The sequence below is a fragment of the Kryptolebias marmoratus genome, linkage group LG6 (assembly GCF_001649575.2).
Source record: "Kryptolebias marmoratus isolate JLee-2015 linkage group LG6, ASM164957v2, whole genome shotgun sequence".
NCBI lineage: Eukaryota > Metazoa > Chordata > Actinopteri > Cyprinodontiformes > Rivulidae > Kryptolebias > Kryptolebias marmoratus.
Window position 1 is genome coordinate 26106188 of NC_051435.1, and position 8289 is coordinate 26114476.

Here is an 8289-nt window from a genome sequence, read left to right on the forward strand (position 1 = left end):
GATATATATATATATATATATATATATATATATATATATATATATATATATATATATATATAGAGAGAGAGAGAGAGAGAGAGAGAGAGAGAGAGATAGAGGGATTTTTTTTGTTAATTTTATTATTTATTTTCTTTATTATTATTATTGACTTTTTGCATTTTTTTGTACTTTCATATGTGTGTATACATAAGATAAACTGAACGAAAAAAGGAAAAGAAGTAAAAAACGTCCGCCTTTGCCGAAAGCAGAAAGAAAAAAAACATGTTGTAAGCCACATTTTAAGCTGTTTACATGTTTTTGATGACTTGCTGGTTGTAGCAGAAAATGAATGTTTTAGTATGTTTTTATTAGCTGTAAGACCACAAACTGTATGAGGCCTAACATAAAATTCTTTATTACTTAATCTGTCTGTCTTTCTTCAGCTTTGCCAACTTGAACAAACACCTCAAAAATCTGCTGACTGTGATAGACTTCCCACTACAGTTACCCGACTTCAGCACCACTGAACATTTACAGAAGACCTGAAAAACAACTTGTGTTCCTATTAATAATGCAAAGACAACTGAACAGAAACCACAGCATAACAACCTGCATGATTCAGATGCTGCATGTAATCCAAACAGCTTCCCATAGATGGGTTTTTACAGTAGAACAGACAAGATAAAAAACTGTTCTTCCCTTTTCCGCTGTAGCCCATTATAATGCTTTCATAACATCCTACAGCATGCTTTTTAACTCACCTGTCTGGAGACAAAGTAACATGGGACAGATGAAATTAAAAAAAAAAATTTTTTAAAAACCTCTTGGAGTTCATCTGCCTCACATTACTTTTTTTTAAAGAACATATTATTACAATTACTAGTGTCAATAAAAAAGGAAACTTAATTTCCAAACTGCTTTTGTTGACCTAAACTCTGAAATACGTTTTGTGTCCTTTCTCTGCCCTCTGTCTCACTTTAACACAGATTGCTGCAGTATGTCAACACCTAGCAGAAAGGACATGTGGAGGCATTGATTGCCAGTTTCCTCCAATGTCCCTTCATTTAGCCCACTACCCCCAGGAAGACAAACACCTTAAAAAGGAAGATGTTCGAAGGCACAGCTTAGGACATGTCTGCTGTGGGGAGTAATCAGAATATTGGAAAGGCCTTAGGAATAATCTCAGGCTATCCTAGACTATAGAAGGGAATTGTACTCATGAACAAAGTTGGATTAAGATGAAGAGCAGCACAAAAACCAAACAGTTTTTCAGCATTTAAGAGCACCTGTTTTGCACTTTAAAACATGGAGTCTCTTAAAGAGGACCTATTATGCTTCCTTGAACAAGTCAGGATAGGTCTGAGGGCTATTCAAAACCTGTTCATTACATTTAATACACAAAATCATTTTCAGATATTGAGATTTCCCCTGATTAGTTCTGCCTGTTTTGAGGTCAATTCAGAATGAGAGGTTTTAGGGCTTCGTCACTATTAAAAAACTCACTGAGGGAATAAATGTTGCAGATCTGACACACATTTATATCGGTATTTATTCAAACTCTGAGGAGTCTGACTTTGGAACAGGGGTACTTTGTGGTTCCAAACCAACATTTGTCAAGTAGGAGGCAATAAGTGGGTTCGAAACCTGACTGATAGCAGGTCGGGACACTGGCAATCAGCAGGTCCAAACCCGAAAAGTGTCCAGATGGCCGCCTGGTAAAGATTAGTTGTTTTTTCCCCCAACTTTTCTTCTCTTTTATTAACGTAGTTCTAATGTTAGTTTAGACCAGGGGTCGGCAACCCAAAATGTTAAAAGAGCCAAATTGGACCAAAAAAACAAAAAATAAATATGAAAGCCTTATATAAGCCTTATAATGAAGGCAACACATGCTGTATGTATCTATATTAGCTATATTAGCCTATCAGATAGGCTAATATAGATACATACAGCATGTGTAGCCTATCTGATATGCTAATATAGCTGATAGGCTAATATAGTTGCTTCGGAGTAGGGCCAGCCGGGCCGGCCCTGCTTCGTGGGCGGCGCAAGCTTAGCTCCTGTTCACTCATTGGTCGTGGGTGTGACCAGATGCAAGCATAAAGAGCGAAGGTAGGAATATAAACAACAGCGTTAACTTACCCTGCAACGTTTATGCCGTCTGTCCCCCAGCTGAAGGCGCTGTAAAGCCTGAAATCTCCGGTGGATAACAGCTGTCCTACTCCGCGCAACAATCGCGGCATCCAGAGCATTTCTTCCACTGCACCTCTCTTCCTGAAGTCTCAGGAGAATCCCCATAAGTTTAAAAAACAGCAACATCACAGGGCCAACTTTGTCCATAGCGCTTCTGTTGTTTACACAACTTGCGCTAAGTATCGGTAGCGCGCCACGGACTCGCCCCCCACAACACGAGGAGGCGTTCCTCTGCTACCGACCAAACTATTCGGTGTGAACGCGATGCATTCTTATGGAGCCGAGCCGAGTAGAGCCGAGTAGAGCGGGACTTCTGAATTAAAGCCCGTGTAAAAGAGGCATATATTAAAACAAAAAATATATTTCTCTCCCCCATCTTTTTCCATTTTCAAACATTTTTGAAAAAGCTCCAGGGAGCCGCTAGGGCAGCGTTCTAGAGTCGCGGGTTGCCGACCCCCGGTTTAGACAAACCTGTCGTGACTTTAACAGAGACGTGTTTCTGGGACAGATGAGCTGTTCAAACTACAACTTTCTTTAGCGATATCACAGGGACATTACCATCAAAAATAAAATGAAGCCACTCAGCTCTGTTTTCCATGACAGGGAGAACATGCATGGACACATGTTCTATATTGCAGCCGACAACAGAACATTTTCCTTTTCCAGCAGACATTGTTCAGCAGTAAAACCAGCAGAACTAATGTGACAGTCTTCTTGTAATGAAGTGGGTGGAGCTCCTTTTGGGTTGTTAGGTGAGGGGCTGGGCTTGGCTTGGGGTTGCTAGGTAACAGGGATTGTGACGCAACAATCCCAAGGTTGTTGAAACAGGTCATTTTGCAGACACCAGAAAACATTTAGTTATTGCCAAAAAACGGCTGGTTGGTTTTTTATTTGCACTTGGACTGTTTCTAGAAGCAGTAAATACCCAAATGGAAGTCCAAAACATGCAAAAAGTGAATTTTGCCTAATAGGTTTCTGTTGCACTTCCTAAGAATAAGGAGGACTTCTGGTGATTTTCAGGTTGTTTTATTGCCTCATCACATGGCATACAGCGTCCACAACAAAGTTTGTTTTTCTTCTTTTCTCTCTGTGCTCACTTACAAACATTCAACTCACCGCCAGTGAAGCCCTCCGGTGGCATAAAAGCGCCACCATATTCAAAGAGCAACCCTGAGGCCCTGAATATCCCCAAGCCCAAGCACAGACCAAAGATCAAACCAAACATACAACAAACCAAACACATTGGGGGGTGTCCAAATCCCACAAACAACACCAAAAATTCACTTCTGTCACATTCTCTTTAAATTACCACAGAAATGATTAAAGACTTAGGATTCCTTGAAAGAACGCATATTCCTTTCATGCCATCAGTTAAAGATGCACAGTCAGTGATTATTTTCGTAAAGATTAATTCAAATCTGCCCAGTTTTTGATGGGTTATTTTGCTAATACAGACACTATTAAATCTAATATTTAATGCAAAACTTTTAAACAAAGATCTTGCTCAATGCATAGTGTTTAGATAATTTGTTTGGGGTAGTACTCAGCTACATCAAAATCACAGTTCAGCTTAATATTTGTAAAACTGGACAAGTTATAGCCATATTTATACTTTCTAAGGTTAGTTAACTGTGGCTCCCATTTAAATTAGGTCAACTCCAAATGTTATTCAGTTGTGAACCAAAGTTTTACTTTCTGAAAGTTTCATTAAAATCTGTAAAGTGGTTCATGAGCTGTTATCAGACAGATGACTTCAAGTAGTTAATGTCAAAGTTCTAAAAACAGATCTTATTAGTGCTCAGAGTTTAAGTTGAGAATGACTTTCAGCTACTACCACACCAAAATTTAGCTTGATATCTATGAAGCTGACTGAGTTGTAGCCATTTTTGTGTTTTCTAAGATTGCTTCCTATCATGTTAGGTGGATAGTACTTGCAAACAGACCCTGGATTGCAGACTTACACAAGGAGATTGAGGAATTAACTCAACTTTATTTTACCAAAACAAAAGGCTGACAAGGCAGCAACTATACAACCTTCAACACTCTCAGTCTGGGAAATTCTGGAAAAGGCACTGGGGTGCTCTGGGTGAGAAACAGAAGGGGGCGGCCTAAACTCAGGAACAGAATACTGGGGAATTGGGGCCTCTGCAGCTGACACAGAGAACTGCAGAGCAGGCACTGGAGGCCAAAGAGTCTGCAGAGCAAGCACTGGGGGCGCTGCGGCCATTGGAGACCAGGAATCTTCCATTGTACTCTGGGTTAACCCAAACAGTTATTTAATTGTAGATAATTACCCAAAAATTACTTTCTGAGAGTGGGTCATAAGCTATTTTGCTAACACTCCAGATAATCAAATACACAAACACAAACCATTATCGCCCTCTTGTCTTCTGTGGCGGGCAATATTAAAAATTTTATTCTGTGGACTCCAGTATTGGAACAATTAAAAAATAAAACACTGACTCTGATAACTGACTCACCAGTGGCCACCCACAAGAGCACCCGAGCCATCGATGAAGTGAAGAAACCTCACCTTTACAGGCCCAGTACCATGGCTCTCTAGGAGATCCACCACTACCAGAAGTTCACCAAGCTGCTCATCCAGAAGCTGCCCTTCCAGTCCAGGAGAGAACCCAGGACTTCAAGACTGACCTGCAGTTCCAGAGCTCAGCTATCATGGCTCTGCAGGAGGCCAGCGAGGACACCAGGACCGAGGACACATCGGGACAGACTGCTACAAGAGATCCTTACTGCCCACAGCCATCAGCATCTATAAAAACTCTTTAACAAAACCAGAATTACGAGCTACAACATTTAATTTCCCTTAGAGATAATAAAGTACTTTTGAATTATATCAGTAGTGGGCCGTCAGGGCCAACATAACCAGAAATCATGATCATAATTATGATAAAGGTTAATTTAATTTTTAATTTACTTTCCCTAGATATCTAAAAGTATTCATATTCTCTTCATGTCATATTATGCTCCTTCCAGTGCTGTTGTTTTTAGGTTAGAGTTTTTATCCAATCAGAATTCAGCTATCTTATGTTGCCAGGCTGTTTGAAATCTGTCCGGGCCTTCAGAATCAACAGTGCTGGTGTCTGTGCGCTGTAAGTGAACGGGCAAATACAGTTGATAGATAGTTGAGATAGCCAATCAGATCACAAGTTGTGTCAGTAAGGCCCTCTAGCTGGCCTCACGTTGAACGTGACATTTACGCATCCTGTGATTGGATATGGATACTTACTAGCAGTGCTATGCAGATCAACAGAGTCACACCCGGACTGTTAACGGTTAAAAACTTTTTTAACCTACAATGGCCGAAGGAGAGCAACAAGTTGATTTGGTTGCTGATATACTGGCAAGACTGTTTTCAAGACAAACTTTTCAAAAGAAGCTAGATATCGTTAGAGGAGGACGGCCGACTCCGAGCTAGCTAACCTGTTCCAGAATGGATTTTGTGTTTTAATAAGTGTTTTGGGGGACACAGCTGTTTTGGTGAGTGCAAACATTTTATTTATTTTATTCTATTGTATTTAGTTTCGACAGTAGCATACCAGATATGTTTTAATTGCTGATGCGGGTTTGTTGGTTTTTAAAATGTGCCGGATTATAGCCCATTTTGATTTTCATCCTGGTGTTATAAATGCTGGCATAATGAAAGGTATTTATTGACTAAGTTGGACATCACTGAAGGCCTAAGTGTGAAATGCACCGCCCACCACTGAATTATATTTATATACCGCCACCTACTGGTAACTGAAAAAGTTATGTTCCGGTAGTTTAGGTCTTCATTTCCGGTTCCGCCATTAGGGCGCATTAAATTAACAACAAAATAAAAGCTTGTCTTTGGTTTAACCACTGCAGTAAAAAAAAAAAAAAAAACGTACCCCTTTTTTATTTTTGCAATTGCCGTTTTTCTAATTTCGTTTTAAAAACGAAAAAAACAAAAAAAACATACTTGTTTTGTTTTTGGAATTTTATTTTGAAATGAAAAAACCAAAGAATGAACCATACACAGATTGTAGGGCAAGTTTTATTTTCTATTTTATGTGTACTTGTTTTGTGTCACCCATATACTAGATTTTTCAGGCTAGCTTGCTTTCCTACTACATAAGGTTGTAAGGTGTAAATGATATTTTGAAATAAAAGTACAGTATGTCAAACTCATGGTGCTCAGTGAAAAAAAGAGTAATGTAATTTTCAAGTATTTTTTCAGATAGTTTCGCTTAAAGGCAAGTTGTAAGTCAGTGTTCTACTTTTCAATAAATATATAATATACAGATTTTATGGTATTTTATTAATTCTAAGAGTTTTGTAAAACACTCTTCAAATAGCTGGAAAATGTATAGTTTTGAATTTTCTAATCCCCCTAGGACTTCTTTGCACAAATGGCGCTCACTAATACATACAGTTGTCCCTCCTTGACATCAGCAAACATCAGTATGTGTAGGGTCACGTCATTATATTACAGAAAAGACAGACACCTACTTTATGGATTCTTACAGCAAGAGGATGATGCAGTCCACACATACTACTTTTCCTGGAGCCTCCTACTGGGAAAGCTCAGTTTACTCCACTCTTGAAAAATGGAACAAGCTTTGCTTTAGCTGGGGGAGAGACTTAATGCTTCAACACCAAAACCAGCCGTGGATATCATTAAGAAACACTGCCATGGTCTGCAAGTGTGATGTGCACCAGGCTGGATAAATTAAATCAAGCATCATAAGCAGCTCTCAGTGATGAGCTCTTTAAAGAGATTTGTAGAATAAATACAGTTATTTATAAAACAAGAAAATTAACTAATGTCTTTAAGGGTTTGACAATGATCTGCAAACAGTCTATGGTATCTGCTGTCTAGTCTCATAGAAATGAATAAAATGAATGTGACTTTTCAACACTAAATTATGTGGTGGAAGCATATCAAAATGTTAAAATTACATACTAGCACCAAAGAAAGAATTTTTTTTTTTCCTATTGCCAACTTATGCTCATTAAAGCTTGTTAATTGAACCTGTTTCATTGTCTTTAAATAATTTATACCATCTGAGGGTGCCTGATTATGTTAGAAAGTGGATGTGCAAAGTCCAGAAGACTCAAATCTAATCACAAATCATGAATACATAGTAGACATGTTATACACAGTCTTATACTGTAACATAGCCCATTATGTTTTAAAGCAGTTTAATTTAGTGGAATATGAGCAGTACCATATAATATAATACCTGACTAATTGTCCCCACCTCATGTCAGCAGGCCCTGGACCACACAGTCATTGTGTCACTTGAGCTTAAAACAACTAAAAACTGCTGGGACCAGCATATGGGGCAGTGGTCCCTTTCCAGCTTAAATTTCTGGAATCCTGAATAAGTTCTTAAATTTTTATATACAGTCAATATGCTGAATTCACAAGAAAAACCCTCACTTTGCTCCTGTCATGTATGTAGGGACAATGTTTTTATGGCTTTTATCTTTTTCTTCTTTACGTGATTCTGTGGATTAATTTTTTTAAGATTCTCCATCCATGCATCCATCTTCTTCCGCTTTTCCGGGGTCGGGTCGCGGGGGTGGCAGCCTAAGTAGGGAGACCCAGACTTCCCTCTCCCCAGCCACTTGAGCCAGCTCCTCCGTGGGAATCCCAAGGCGTTCCCAGGCCAGCCGAGAAACATAGTCCCTCCAGCATGTCCTGAGTCTTCCTCTGGGTCTCCTCCCGACGGGACGTGCCCGGAACACCTCACCAGAGAGGCGTCCAGGAGGCATCCTCACCAGATGCCCGAGCCACCTCAACTGGCTCCTCTCGACATGGAGAAGCAGCGGCTCGACTCTGAGTCCCTCCTGGATGACCGAGCTTCTCACCCTATCTCTAGGTACACTTAAGGACATTGTATTAGCCTTTAGGTAATACAGTCGACAAGTACTTTTACTTTTAATACTTAAGTAGTTTTAAAAGCCAGTACTTTCTTACTTTTACTTAAGTACAAATGTTAATGTGGTACTTTTACTTAAGTACATTTTTGTCTGTGTATTTGTACTTTTACTTAAGTACATTGTTTGAGTACTTTCTCCACCACTGCCTATGGGCTCACCACCTATGGGAGGGGCCAAAGGGGTCGGGTG